Below are 16,218 nucleotides of genomic sequence, written 5' to 3'. Positions count from 1 at the left end.
CCAGATTTTAACCCAAAGTAGAAGTGGGGCTAAGTTAACTGTGTCCTCAACATATGGCAAAGTTGCCTCAACATGAGTGATATATTTAGAAGTGCACATAGGAACTTCTAATATTCTTGAACAAAATGTATTTTCTACTCTTTATAGATGGGTAGAATTTGTATACCTCTACACGCCCACCCCGTAGGTGTCCAAAGAGAGACACTTAGCTTTGTATAAAGTAATGAGGTCCCTTATTGTTTTGTGTTTGAGCTTTCTAGAAAACATAAAAATTGCATCAACTACATAATCCCTTTTTGAGCACCCTTTGAGACAAAAACATGCCCCAGTTAAAATTTACATCCATTAAGTTTCCCAGGTAATTAAAATTTAGAACTTTTGCAATCGGAATCTCATGTGTTATAAATCTGCATGAGCGAGTATTCCTGGGGCCACAAGTAATGATAAAAGATTTGGAATGATCAACCCTAAAACCTAAGTTTGTCATGAAAGCATTCAAAGCATTCAATAATAGTCGCAACCCATTTGAAGTACAAGACGACAGCACCGCATTGTCCGCATACAATAACACTGGCACAAACCTGGCTCCTATTTTAGACAAATCCTTAACGTTTGATTGTAAAAAGCCCTCCATGGAATTAATGTAAAAGAGAAATAAAAAAGGGCCAACATGCACCCCGTCTCACCCTCTTGGTAACCTTAAAAGTAGAAGTGCAGTCCACACAGTCAGGTAGGTATTTTGCTCCGGATGCACTCACTTTTATGATTTCCTAAAGGATGAAATCCAGTTCCAGACCGGAGTACTACTAAGCTTTCCCTGGGATTCCAGAACCTTCTTCTGTCAATGGCTTACAGCACATACAAATGCGGTATTTCAGAACACAGATCCTCTCTTTCTGGTTATTTTTTATTCCAATGGTTTTGCCCTTATAGGAATGTCTCATAACCCACTCTTGCTAGATGGATTAGGTAAGTTGTATTAGAAATAGGCATAGACACTTCAGTTTCTGGAGCACATTTGGTAAGAAGCGCAATGGTATCCAAATCTTTCACTGTGTGAGCGCATTTTAAGGACATTATAGGTGTGGCAGTTTTGTCTTCAGGTTCTGTATTCAAGTAGTTGTGTTTTAAAATAATAAGTATTCCTTTTTCTATGACTGTAGAGTAGGTTTTAAATTGCATAATCTGAGCCCCTGATACTATCATAGAATCGAAATTTTATAGCAATCATGAACAAGAATTTGTTAATTCTACTGCAGTCTAAGGTATGTTTTTTCTCAGATGACAGCTGGAATGTGCAATAAAAGACTGCATAATCCTCTCCTCTGTTTCTTTAATAGATTTTAAAAATCGGTTGTATGATGTTACAACGTGATCAAAATGATCGCGGTACATCACTACGCATCTTTTACAACGCAAGTAGTTTCCACGACTTGCGCTGTAGGGTGCTGGACTTAGGAATATTAAGATTTACTATTCCAACTCCAGCCTACGTACAGTAGGGAAGGTGTTGGAAAAGTAAATCTACTATTCCTTATACTAGAGCGCCCTCCAGCGCAAGTCATGGTAACGACTTGCGTTGTAAAAGATGCGTCGTAATAGCACCGCAGTGTTTTGACCGCGTTGTGATGGATGTTTACCGAAAAATCTTGTTCACAATTGCTGCAAATGTTTCAATTGTAAATGTACGCAGGGGTCATCAAGTCCTCTGGAGGAAAGTGAGAAAACAGCCAAAATATAGCATGTTTCTAGGAACTTTTTGGGAATAATTAAAAATGTGCTTTGCAAGCAAGTTTATTTTTAAAACAAATTGTTCTAAACTGTGCTAAGATCACCGTCTTCCCTGCATTCAGGAACAGTCAGCTTGGTAAAAAACATCCCCCCGATGATTTTATTTTTGTAAGAGGTAGTCGATTTTTCCAATTTATTTTACTTTGGTGTTCGATTCTAGTTTATGGTGGAAACAGGTGTGAAACTCATCACTGAACCCACAAAGCTATACATTTCTGAAATGTATACCACATTTTGAATTCAGCACACAGTCATTCTGATGCTCAAGCATGGTTTTTCCCCAAAATCGAGTTGAAATAAAATAATGAAAATAAAGAGGAAGAAACAGAAATAGGTGTCAACATTTTCATCTGTAATTTTTTACCCTGATGGGCAATTTACAAAAGTAATATACCTTTACTTCCGTCAGAACATTCTGGCCACTTGGAAATATAGTGTTTGTTGGCTGTACAAACAACCATTGGCAATGCAATTGGTCTTCCATTTGTTTGAGTCAGAGCTTTTTGCATTGTGAATGGCAATGTCTTTAACCTATGTGTTATGGAGGGTATTTATGTGGTGTGTAGTGGAATTATGTGGGTTGGATTGGGTTAGGTAGTTGTGGAATTGTGTGACGTGGTATTGTGTGGTGTAGAATAGATTTGTGTAGTGAAATTATGTGGCATGGTGTGCTGTGGAATTATGTGAATAGTAAGTATGTTGTATTGAGTGTACTGGAAATATGTGGAGCAGAATTAGGTGTTATGGAGTGTAATTCTGTGGAATGGTATTTTGTATTGTGGAGTGGTATGTAGTGAAGTTTAATTATGTGGTGTGCTGTCGAATTGTGTGGCATGATGTGTAATTGTGTGGTGTGGATTGGATGTATGTGGTGTGTTCAGAGCCAGAACAGGTGGAAGAACCTTTTCCTACATCGCAGCCAAGACCTGAAACGAGCTCCAGCTCAACATCAGATGCACCCACTCCCTGAACATTTTCAGGAAGATGCTCAAGACCTGGCTCTTCAACTGAACGGAGCTGTTTACCTCCTCCCAGCACCTTGATACCCTCACAGGTGAGTAGCGCGCTTACAATTCCCCTGATTGATTAATTGATTGTGTAATTGTGTTGTTGAGTTGAATTATATAGTTTACAGATTTTAAATGTGTATAGTTGAAATGTGTAGCTGTGAACTGTGTGATCAGCTTTGTCTTTTTGGTGATTAAAAAATAGGTGTTTGTGGGTATTTTTAAAAATAAGATGTGCAGTAAGTGCTTTTTTGGGGTGAAAACGGGTGTTCAGGTAATTACACACAATACAAATGGTACATATTTACAATAAAAATTGTGATGCCAAAATCCTCCAGATTGAAAACCCGGCTTTGGAAATTAGCCTCATGTATTATTTAAAACGCTGGTGAGGCACCTTAGTGCCTTTATTATTGGATATGACACACTCAGAACTGAGAACCAGACCCTGCAAAATTTCCCCCATTTTGAGTTTTGAGGTCAAGTGTGGGTCAGAGGTGTAACATTAGCCCCATCAAAGTGGGGGAAATCATTTCAATAACTTACTTGCCACTGCCTGATGCCGGAGTACATCGCGGTCCCACTAAGGGCCCAACTACATTGCCCAGCATCCATAGCGGCGCGCTCGCCGCCAACGACAAATGAACACGCCAAGAGGCGTTTAAATTGAGGCCAGGGCTCACGCAGCCGGGAGCTCATTTCTATCACTTACTTGCCACTGCCTAATGCCGCAGTACCTCGAGGTCCCGCGAGGGGACCAACTACATCGCCCAGCATGCATAGCGGCGCGCTCGCCGCCAACGACATACGAACGCACCAGGAGGTGTTTAAATTGAGGCCAGGGCTCTCTCAGAGCGGGAGCTCATTTCTATCACTTTCTTGCTACTGCCTGACGCTGGAGTGCACTGTGGTCCCACAAGGGGGCCAGCTACATTGGCCAGCATCCATAGGGGCGCGCTTGCCGCCAACGACAAATGAATGCCCCAGGAGGCGTTTAAATTGAGGCCAGGGTTCCCGCAGCGCAGGACGCACACAGGCGTGCCCGGGCCAAGGGTGGGCCCGTCTGCGTCAGAGCCCGAAGGAGGCTGGACTGGGCCACCTTATTAACATTTTGAACTCAAACTGAAGAACATTGACACTGGAAGGTATCGTGTTATTTGCCATCATTGTTATCACTACCTGGTCTCTTCAAAATGAGTAAGCGCAAGATGGGTGTCGGGTCTGGGGTTGTGGCACTCATTCACGAGATTGAACTTACTGAACGTAGGTTATCATTAAAACCACAATATCCCCAAAACTGTAATGTACCGGTAGGGCCCCTCTGCAAAATTCTATTGAAGATCTTACTTCCCTATCTAACCAGACACAGCCCGTAGATCTAGACCTTGAAATAACTACATCCTCTGAGTCAGCAAGTGGACCCTGTAAGTCTAACCTAACTACTAGGGATCAGAAGGCAAGTCAAAACAACAGTTATGAACCGCCTTCCAAAAAAAGAAAGGGTTGAGTCCCACAGAAACAAAACCAGCAATCACCCAGGGCAATTAGACACAAAACTAATATCAATGGTAGCAATGGTAGCCAGAAGTCGAACGTAATGTTACTAACTACTGGCACAAATGGGACTCCTCCATGGTCAAATGAGGAAGAGTTTTGCAAAAGGTTAGAAACAAGGGTATCAGCTCTACAGGATCCACTATTACAGAAACGGACTCTAATTGAAGCCAGACTTACCAAGTTAGAGTAGACCATTACTAGCACTACCACAGCAAACTCGGATGCATGCCCATGTAGGGGCACTGATACATCACTCACGAGGGGAAGAGGAAAAGCGGCTAGTGGTCTTATAAGCAAAGCACATTGCCTCACAACATCTGCTGGCATAGCTACTGAACCAGATCGGATTAGTCGCCCACATCAAGGAGGTATACCTCCCCCACCAGCTCATTTAGGGCCTCAGCATTGCTTGCATTTCGAAATTCGACCCTTACGCAGATTCCAATTCCCTCAAATGGGTGCACAATTATTAAGGGGAGTAGTATTTCACCAGGGGAAAGGCAGCGAGCCACACATACACGGAGCCATCAGTTACCAAATCATGGAATCGTTTCCAACTCAAATTCGAATCTTCCGCCAGAAGTAACTCCTGATACGGTCGTCCTGGCAAATGCTTATGAACACTGGTCAACATTACGGAATACGTTGTTACATCTAATGAGCTCTAGGGCCTGTATAAAAGACATTATTTTTTCGGAGTTTAAAATGGCACGTAGAGTTGCTTGGGTCGGCAAATCAACTAAGTCTCTACCTGACGACTGTGTGGTTCTAACCTTTAGGTTCCCTAGTCAGGTACAGCATATCTTGGATAGGGCTGGAAACCGACACATTATGGCTAATGGTATAAACATCCTCCCTTTGTTTTTTTTTATTCAACCCAATAGAGATCCAGGGTGTAATCGGTGGGGGAGGGGGGAACACTCTCAGAGTACAGGCAGACTAGCTGTGCGGTTGCACTAAGCAACCGTTATGAAATTTTTTACTCACTAGAGGACATAGACTGACTGATTAACTCAAGACTTCCTCCTTTAATTAACAAGTATGAATAAAAGGGGTATTGAGGTCATAAACTACAAAATAATGAAACCAACCCCGTTCACCATTATACAGCTTTAGGAAATAATATGTTATGTCAGGCCACTATTGAACAGAGGGAAGAGAGCACGGGCATTAATTTTGTGACTCGGTGTGCCTTCTGGGGACATCGAAAATATGACCCGAGAACGGGTATATACTACTGTTGGTAGCCTTGTAACAAGCACAGTAGCTTTAAGAAACTCTCTTGGTAAGGGGGTTGAAGCATCCTGTCATTTTGTTTCATGGAACATTGTGGGACTGCACTCTAAGCTGACTAATCCCATCTGGTGATTTTTTATTAAATCATGACGTGCTATGTCTTCAGGAAAAGTGGGGCAAAGAAATAATTTATATCAACGGGTTTAAAACCTTACACACACCGGCAATTGAGGGATTGAGTGGTAGGGCAAAGGGAGGGCTCTGTACCAATAGGCTGGAAATAAAAAAGGTAGAGCTGTACAAAGAGGAAATTTATTACCAACTGATTAAAATTGAAATAGATAAGAAACAATGCATTGCATTAACACATTTTTATAATAACATTCCATCCACTAAAGTAGGTTTTGTAGTAAAAATAATTGGGCAATGATATAAAATCTTTGTGCTGTAAAACCCACAAAGATGCAATGGTAATTGTGGGAGGGGATTTTAATTGTGTCTTGTGCCCAGACAACAATGGAAAATTGTGTGGTCTTATAAATGAAGAAGGGATTAGTAATACCCACTTTTGTCACTCTACATTAGGGGAGTTGTACAACGAAATGGTTTTTGGCCTTGATTTAGAATTTGTAAACGAGCTAGGTGCCACTCCAGCCCCTATGTGCAACACTTTTAATGGAAGGGGGCTATGCTCCACTATAGACTACATATTGTTGTTGAATAAGTATGCATCTAGACTTCATACTTTCCATATTGATGACAATTCATTGAGCGATCACTTCCCATTGTGTCTGTCTGTATCCTTGTTGTCAAGTAACTATGATAGATGTGCCAAAGCTGACCAGGTTCTATCAAACATTACAATTGATAAGACAAATGGTTATACTCTGCGCTGTTCAATGTTGGACCCCCTATCGATTACCAAGCAAGTGAAAACCAATTGTAAACAGGCCTCTGAGATTTGGCTGAGGGACACAGCCACCCCAGACAGTATCATTGAGACCTGAGCAACATGGCTGATGACCGGTGGAGCTGCTGGACAGCTAATGAGGAGATTGGCCCATGATTTCCCCCTTGACTGTCACCTACCCAGCCGGACATTGAGCACAGTTCCTCCTCGTCTCCCCGCTATTACTCCTTCCTCCTACGAATTCTGGAAAGATTGTTCATGTGTACGGTACCTTACTATGCTCTTGTATCTGATGTAACTTCTAACGCAACAATCCTAAATGTAAAGCGCTCTGATACCTTCTCGGGTCAAGTTCGTGCTATATAAAACGTTATAAATAAATAAATAAATCTTGACTTCTTTTCAATCTATATCAGGGGCTGTAAGGGACGCATTATTTGTTCAGAAGTAAAAAAAAAAAGGAAATCACAGGAATGGTTTGATTCAAATTGCACTTGAGCCTACTCCAATTTAAAAAATGCATTACATAAGATCCCTAGAAACCTAGATGCCGTGATGCAGGCAAGAGGGGAATATAGGTTATCCATCAAGAATAGAAAATTAGCCCTGAGAAACGAAGCCTGGGAATCCTTGCATAAGGCCTCCTTAAAGGAAGATAGCTCGACTTTTTGGAAAGCTGTCAAAGCACCTATTCTGACCCCCGGAGGTAGTCCCACAATTGAAATTGCGATAAGTGAGGACCAATGGATTGAACACTTCTCAAAGGTATTTAACGGTGTGGGCAGAATTGACAAAAACCAAGAGGTAATTACCTCGGATTCCCTGATTCAACATTCTGAACTTCAATTTACACTGTATGAAGGGAATCGGGCAATCTCAGTAAGCCTAGGTGGGAAGGCTCCTGGCCCGGACGGTGTTCCGGTATATTTGTTTAAGTCAAATATCACTTTATGGGGGCCAATTATCACCCACGTTGTAAATGACAGTTGTTTTGCACCTTTTTTGTCAACTTGGGTTGAATCAAATATTGTGCCAATTTTTAAAAAGGGGAATCGTCAGGACCCTGGATGTTACAGGCCCATCTCATTATTGGATTCTATGACCAAAGTAGTGGGTCGCATAATTTTAGAATGATTACATGTGTGGGCAGAGGATAATAAAATCCTCTCTGATATCCAATATGGTTTTCGGGAGGGCATGGGGAGGATTGAGCAGAGCCTGAATTTAAGTATCCTTATTGGGAAATATACGCGGGTGAAGGAGGGAAGGCTGTTTTTTAGCTTTTGTGGATCGCACTGCAGCTTTAGATTCCATAAGACATGCTAAGCTCTGGGAGATCCTCGAGGAGGTGGAAGCACAAATTATTAATTTTCTTAAACGCTTTTATTGTAACGCCCAGGCGTGAGTTCGATTCGGTCTGAGTGGTGACTGCACTTCCCCCATTCCTTTAAGGAGGGGGGTTAGGCAAGGATGTGTCCAGGGCCCCTTCCTTTTTAACTTTTATATTAACGGCTTGGGGAATGCTTTGCTTAAGGATAATAAAGACTTTCCTTAGATAGCCGGACCCCCCATACCCGCTCTCCTTTACGCAGATGACGCGGTTATAATGTCACATATGCAAGTCGGCCTGCAAAGGGTGCTAGATAGTTTTTCCAATTTTATGAGTGATCTGGGTCTTAAGGTGAACACCTCAAAGACATTCAAAATGAGGTGTGGCCGTGGCAGTCGGAGGTTTAGGGATATGTTTGTGGATGGACAGAAAATAGGGCCCACAAAGAGATTCTCTTACTTAGGAATACTCTTTGACCAAAATGATTTATGGGCTCAAGCCGTATCAGCAAAAATAATTGTATTCTCAAGCAGGGCCGAACTGAGAACCAAAACCGGCCCTGGCAAAGTGCTCGGCCGGCCCCCTGGGGGTGCGACCGAGGTCTTTGTCGGGCCGGTTTTCAGCCGATTTTGTTACAGGGCCGCTTTTGCAGCTATGCTGCAAAAACGGCCCTGTAACAAAAACGGCCCCCTGGGCCCAAAACCGGCCCCCACCCTTGTGGTGCACTGGGGGATTGCACGGTGCTCGCAACAGCCAGTCCGGGCCTGTTATCAAAAACCATTACCGCTCTTGTTCATTTTTCACAAAAATTCATTAGGAGACCTCCAGTGGAGCTCTTGCAGATTTATAAAGCAAAAAGTGTCTCCACAGCAATGTAGGGAGCAGGGGTGTGGGCTTTGCTGATACGCATCCGCTACAAATGATGGAAAATAATTTTTTTAGATATATTCTGTCAGTTCCAAGTAGCACATCTGTGTACGCCTGTCATGCTGAGCAGATAAAGATGGAGCCTGTCCTTTTATGGCACCGGATTTGGACAAAAATGGAAACCCAGCTAAATAGGGACATTTTAATGGACAGCCTAAAGTTGGAAGGGGTTTTAAAGATTCCCTGGGTAAGGTACGTTCGAGATTTTATGCACGACTTGGGACACCTAGAATATTTTACTGACCCACGTACTATGCAACCAGTAAGGAGAAAGAACTGCAAAAGAGAGGGCCTCCTGCTGCTGGATACGATAAGATTGTCGGCTGAGATTATAAAGCCCAGTGTCCAGCAGAATCAGATGATTTTAACCACTTTTAGTAATTAACCTTATTTAACAACTGTACCTGGTGGCTACGATAGGTTTCTATTGACACGATTTAGGTTTGGGATCCTTCACAGAATTGTAAGTTTCCCTCAAATGAACGACTGGGCCGAATAATGCAATTGTGTCCTTGTGACAATCACTCAGACCAATCCACTATTCATGTATTTTTATTTTGTAGATTTTATAGTGAATTGAGAAAAGTATGGATTGTCCCAATTTTAAAATCTCTGGGGATTAGACAATGCCACCCGGCGTTCATTGTATTACAATCTTTGGATAATGTACATATTGTGTGGAGAATAGCAATGTTTTTAAAGAAAGTAGTTAGCCTCAGGAAAAGCATTGTTATATAAGTATAAGGCCAATTAGTCGCATATGGCGCATTAATATTAATTCAGATTTTTATATATTGTGTTTTACTGATATTTTGTGTAATAACACATCTGTTTTTATGTGCTTTTACTATTGTTTGAAACAGCAGCTGATAGACAATATGTTTTAAAATTATTTTGTGCAATAAAATGTATGTTTTTATGGGCTTTTATGATTGTATGAAATAGCAATCGAATAAAGCTGTTTTTGACTTTAGTTGAGTTTGAAATAAAAAGATTGTTGGTGTGTCCCCTAGGCATCAGCAGTCCCGTGGCAACAGTCTGGTTTGTTCGCTGCTAATGAGAGAGACAGCAGGCAAACTGATATGTTCAATCTGATCATCTCAATTAATATGAAAACAGAACCTGAAGGGAGTTAACAGAGGGCACCTACTCATGGTAGACAGAGCCCCTTTTAGCTGAATGTGTCTGCTGGTTGTTGAGGTGGGGGTGGAGGATTGAGCAACTGTTAAAAATATTTTCAGAGAAATAGTACCAGGCCTCCCAAAACATAGCAGATATGAAGCTGTCTGACAAAGAATAGCACTTTAGAAGTAAAAATGCAACAAAAACATCCTCAAAGTGTGTGCATGTACGTATTCAAGGAGGACAAGATAACAAGTTTTCAGAGAATTAGGATTATATCAATGCAGACTAAAACAGTAAAAACACTGACAGTCTCAAGACTGTGGAAAGGCACTCCTCCAGTTAAGGTGCAAAATAGTGTGCACAAGGCTAAGTTAAAGCAGTGTGAAGCATAATCACATACACCACTAAGTACTACCTTAACTCACTCTCAAAACGTCCTGAAAGAGAAAGCTACAAGGTTGCTACACTTTTCCTTGGGGATTCCATCCGGATTGCTGTTCCTTCCCTGCTACTGGGATATTGGACCCGCTTTGGCAATGATCTAGGCCCCACCCACTGCCTGTGAAGAGAATTGACACCAGGGGCTTCAGCCAGCGTCTCTCCACAAATCTCTGTTGGCACCCAGCTATGTGACATGTCTGCGGTGTGTTTATTTTTTCTTACTGTCGCTACCAAGCCATATTCCAGGGCAAAGAGCGTGCGTTTCCCGTGAATAAGTGGCACCCTCTTTCAGTCGGCTGGTTTGTGATGTGGACTAAAGGAAAGAGTTGGATGTGTTAAGCCCGGAGTGTGGTGAACACATGGCAAAGTACACGCCGCAACGCTCAGTGAGGAGCAGGTGTTTCTGAGTGTCCAGGTAGTCGGGGAGACCCCCTCCTCAACTTTGTGTTATATCCATGCTTCGGCAAACATTACCATTCGCACTGATGCGGAGAAAACACAAGATGGACTCAAAACTTAGCAAATGTATGCATCAAGGTGCAAGAATGGCAGGCCAATGTGTCCTCCAGGCAACTAAACAACACTTTAAAAAACATTTACGTGCATACCGAAATATTGCCACAACTCCCCCTGTTGAAGAACTTTAATCTAAATGTGCTTATCAGAGAGACCTTTCTGTCCAATATGGTTGCCATGTGTTTCCGCCGTGTTAGTACTTATGGTGCTGGAACGTTTGAAGCTTGTTTTCTGGTGGACGGGACAAGTCATGGAATAGCTTAGTATTGGTATACGAGACTGCAGAATTAAAGCTGGAACGTTATATCTGTGTGCCTCGCACTCCAGCATCTGCTGCAACAAAATCTTAGCATTTACCGTGGAGCCAGGGAGTACGTGCCGCGATGTCGCCTCCATTGTTCAGCTTGTCTGAGGCATGGACGCGCTTCATGGTGACAAGGGGCGGGGAGTGGGAGCTGGGAATTTTCAGCTTGTACAGCATGAGGAGGGGAAGCAGGGGCTAAAGGCAACATGGACAACTGGTGAATTGAAATCTGGGGTAGTGCTTAGAGCTACGAGCAGGGAGCATGAGCAGGAAATTTAATAGAGACAAAAGAAAAAGTTGTGCGCTACACTAAAGGATATGGTCGATCGTGAAATAATCCATTTAACAGGAGCAGTCTCAAGGACATGACCAAAAAACCAAAAGGAAGGACAAATGTAAGCTATTCACCAATGAAAACAAAGGAATTTGGAAAAGTGCATGGAGGAACCAATCATGAGTGATGGGCGGGCTGAATGCCTATACAGTAGATGTAGCATGTTTCGAGACACAGCGCACGCAGTGCCTAGCAGGAACCTAAAACATGTGATACCCAGAGCCAGTAACTTAAGTGCAGCTTTTAATGATTTTTCATTGTGTCCAGACAATGCATCATTTCATGTGGTATAATCTATTGAATGAAAAATGGAAATGTTTGTACAAGAATGTCCCCTGCATAGTGTAGGTTGTGTCTTCCTGCAAAACTCCAAGCATCTGTTATCCTGAATATCGAATTTCCAGCTTTATGGTAATCTAGTGTGAGCACAAGGTTATGTCTGTCCCATTGACAAAACTCCAGCCCTGGATCTGTCCTGGACCTCGAGATGCGCAACAAGCGTGCTCTCCATAGTGGAAGAGAACTACTGTCTCAGTCATAGGTTAATGTGTGTGATGCAGTGGTATCAGCCTACCTTTTTTTGTAAAATCCTAGTGTGACAGACCTTTTACCTGTGTCACAGTTGTGGAGCCACTCCTATAAAATTCTGTTGCTACAGATTAGCCCAAATCCTTGATCTAAGAAACATAAATTAGTATCTAAGCAAACCAGACTGACACCAAACAGGCCAGTAGGTTCAATTTTGGAAACCCATGGCCTGTTCAGATGCACAAGATGGAGGTGAGATTCCTTTCCCAGATCGTGAAAGTATATCACTTGCATTCCCCAGACAAGGCAAAAGATAATCTAGTCAGCGAAGTGGGGAATGAGGTGACTCTCTTCCACTTAGAAAATCAATTAGGTCTTTTTGGTTCAGAGGGATGCTCATTAAACTTTCTGAAATATGCCTTTAGTGGATGATAAGTCTGAATGATGGGACTACAGTTCTGTTGTTTAAAACTAGAGAGGTGGCGCCACTGTCCGAGGGAACAGGACACTGAAATCAGTAATAAGGAAAAACTTCCCTTGGCTTGATCCAAAAAATTAACCTCAATTAAGCAGCTTTCATACTACTATTCACACAATTACTCTCAACGGTTATAATATCTGTACCATCCAAAAAAGATGGAAATCATATACCCCAAATAGAGATGTACCGTTAGTAAATGATTTATTTTTCCTTTTGGAAAGGTAACAGCACGCACGCGCGCTTTGCTGCTGTAATTTTATTGCACAGCGCTGCTCATTTTAAAAACTACCGTTTTTGTATTTCTTTTTGCCTAAATTGTATTTTCCCCTGCTCTTAATTGTTCTTGGTGTGCCCCCACACTTGCACTATAATTGGGCCCCCCACCGCGTTTTGAGCGGATTTGTCATTCTCCTACCTTCGTGTTTGGCGCCTGGTCGCCATCTTGGGGGTGGCGAGTGTGGAGTGTGCCACTTGTTTGAGCGCTCTAGCGCTTCATAGGAGCACAGGTGAGCCACTATTTAGGGCGAGCATTTCACTTGCTTGGCCTTTGGAAAGGTAACAGCACGCACGCGCGCTTTGCTGCTGTAATTTTATTGCACAGCGCTGCTCATTTTAAAAACTACCGTTTTTGTATTTCTTTTTGCCTAAATTGTATTTTCCCCTGCTCTTAATTGTTCTTGGTGTGCCCCCACACTTGCACTATAATTGGGCCCCCCACCGCGTTTTGAGCGGATTTGTCATTCTCCTACCTTCGTGTTTGGCGCCTGGTCGCCATCTTGGGGGTGGCGAGTGTGGAGTGTGCCACTTGTTTGAGCGCTCTAGCGCTTCATAGGAGCACAGGTGAGCCACTATTTAATGCTCGCTCTACTCGCGCAGCGGTGACGCGCAGCGGTAGCGCCGGACTCGCGCCGGAGTCAAGCCAGAGTCCTGCCCGTCTGCGCCCGTCTGCGCCCGTCTGCGCCCGTCTGCGCCCGTCTGCGCCCGTCCGCGCTAAGGACGCGCGGACCGCGGCAGGACCCTGTGTCTTGCTATCATGAGTATTCAATACTCTAGTCAGGCCCTCCTCCGGATCAGACATTGTCTGCCCCCTTGCCCACAATCAGCTCAGCATCCCTTGTGTGGTCCTCACACGTGTCCATGTGGTCGGTGGGAATTACCAGCGCCGCTGCTAGCCCCCAGCCAGGTATTATTACATCGGAAGAAGACACCTTCTCCTCTTAGTACCTTCAAAATCTTGTACCATAATGTCAGGTCTCTCTCGAAACACCATCGAGACATATACGAGCTGATCTCGTTAGAAAACCCTGATGCCTTCTTTATGACAGAGACCTGGCTAGGTGATGAGGATGTGGCTATTATCAACTTGGCCCTTCCTCTGGGCTATGCAATCCACACCTTAAATCGCAAGGGAAGAGGAGGTGGTATAGCTGTGGCTTTTAAAAACTGCCATACCTGTGCCTGGAAGCCCATGAACCTGATCGGGGCAGAATGCGCCCATTTTTCCATCAGCGTCGGGCAAACACAAACATTATCAGGCCTTTTGATTTACCGCCCCCCAGGAAGTGATTGCGCTTTTAGGAAAGCTCTTCCGGAGCTGGCCGGCTCTTTGTCTCTGTCTTCCTCCAATATAACCATTATTGGCGACCTTAATATACATTTCGATGCCACGGAGTTGCCAGCGGTTAGTAGTTTGCTGGATGATCTCGAAGCCGTGCAGCTATCTCAACTGGTCCGTCTCCCGACCCATGAGGGTGGTCACATCCTTGACCCGGTGTTCACTAACCTCCAATCGGTCGAGGTCTCTCCTCCTAGACCCATGGGATGGAGTGATCACCATCTTATTGAGCTTTGTGTTACCATGGTAACACGCTTCACCGGGAAGCCTGATAAAACATCTTTCAGGCGTCCCTGGAAAAAGCTCAAACTAGAGGACTTCCATCGCCTTTTGGCCACCACTCCTCTGGTTCTTAGAGATGACGTTGCAACCGGTTACAACACCTTTTGCGCCTGGATTGTCCAAGCGCTTGATGCACTCATTCCAGCTAAATGGAGTAGAAATCGCTCTTCTCAACCTAACCCCTGGTACTCGGAGGCACTCAGGCGGATTAAATCCACCTGTCGTCAAGCCGAAAGAGCGTGGAGGAAAAATTATGACAGAGATTTAAAGGTACACTACCTGGCTAGGGTTAAGGCGTATCATAGAGCTGTCTGCCGGGCCCGGGCTGACTACTATGCTGGAGAGTTCCAGGCTAGCTCCAATCCGTCCAAACTGATCTTCAAGGTCTTGAAGGAGCTCACAGCGAACAGACTTCCCACTACGGAGATTTGCTCCCTTGCGCACTGTGAGTTGTTAGCTAGCTTCTTTGTGGAGAAGGTAAACACCATCTATCGCTCTTTTCCCAAGGATGTTTCTGACAGTACGACCTTTACATTGCGTACATCACAGTGCTTGGCCACGCTTCCCATACCATCAGAATTGGAGTTTAATATCCTAGCGGCCAAGGTTAAGTCTGGTTCGCCGGATGACCCTTTGAGACCGGCACAGTTTCTGGACTCGGCGTCTATTTGCCTCCCACCGATTAGACAACTGGTGGATCAATCCCTTACCACCGGATCAGTGCCACCTAGCTGGAAGGCGGCCTGTGTCATGCCCATCATTAAGAAGCCGGGACTGGATCCAGTGAAGCCGGAGAGTTATCGACCTATCTCCCTCCTTCCATGGGTGACAAAGATCACAGAGGCCCACGTGAATAACATCCTAACAAAACATCTGACCTCTGCACACCTACTGGATCGCACACAGAATGGTTTTAGACCTGGCCATAGTACAGAGACGGCACTCCTATATATGGTGGAACATCTCCGTTCTGTACTAGATGCAGGTCAAACGGCGGCACTGGTCTTATTAGACCTTAGTGCCGCCTTCGACACTGTATCCCACACCATTCTTGTCCGCAGGCTTGGTGAGGCTGGCATATCAGGCCAGGCGCTGGATTGGTTCCAATCGTTTCTTTCGGAACGATCATTTCAGGTAGTAGTGCCACCGTTCAGATCAAAACCTCACGCCATTACTCAAGGAGTTCCGCAAGGTTTGGCGTTGAGCCCCACTCTTTTCAACTTATAAGTCCAACCTTTGGTGGCGGTTGCGAAGAGTTGGGGTCTCACAATGGTATCTTACGCCGATGATACTCAATTGGCAGTGGTTCTCAACGGGGACTCTGACCAAGCAGCATCTTACTTTGCGGATGGCTTGAGGGCTGTTGCTGGCTGGCTCACTACCAACTGCCTACAGCTCAACGCCCTCAAAACCGAGGTGATGGTGTTAGGGAAACATCCAGATCTGTGGGGTGCGAGCTGGTGGCCCAACGAGTTGGGACCCCCCCCCTAAACCGGTCGCCGAACTTAAAAATCTCGGTGTGTGGCTGGACTCCAAACTTACCTTCTCGTGTCATACTAAGAAGGTGGCACCCACATGCTTTGGAATCTTGCGTGGTCTGAGGCCTATCCTTAAATTTTTTGATGCCCCCACCCGCCAGTTGGTGATTCAAGCCAGCATTGCATCAAGGCTCGACTACGCGAGTTCACTGTTTTTGGGTGCCAATCAGGCGGAGGTCCTGCGACTCCAACGGGTGCAGAACATGGCTGCCAGGGCTCTGGTAGGCCTGCCACGGTTTTGCTCAGCCCGCAGCACAATTTGTAAACTACATTGGCTGCCAATAATCAGGCGCATA

This window comes from Lissotriton helveticus, chromosome 9 (genome assembly GCF_964261635.1).
Source record: "Lissotriton helveticus chromosome 9, aLisHel1.1, whole genome shotgun sequence".
NCBI classification, from domain to species: domain Eukaryota; kingdom Metazoa; phylum Chordata; class Amphibia; order Caudata; family Salamandridae; genus Lissotriton; species Lissotriton helveticus.
The sequence above is the reverse complement of the archived record's forward strand: the minus strand, read 5'-3'. Positions refer to the sequence as shown.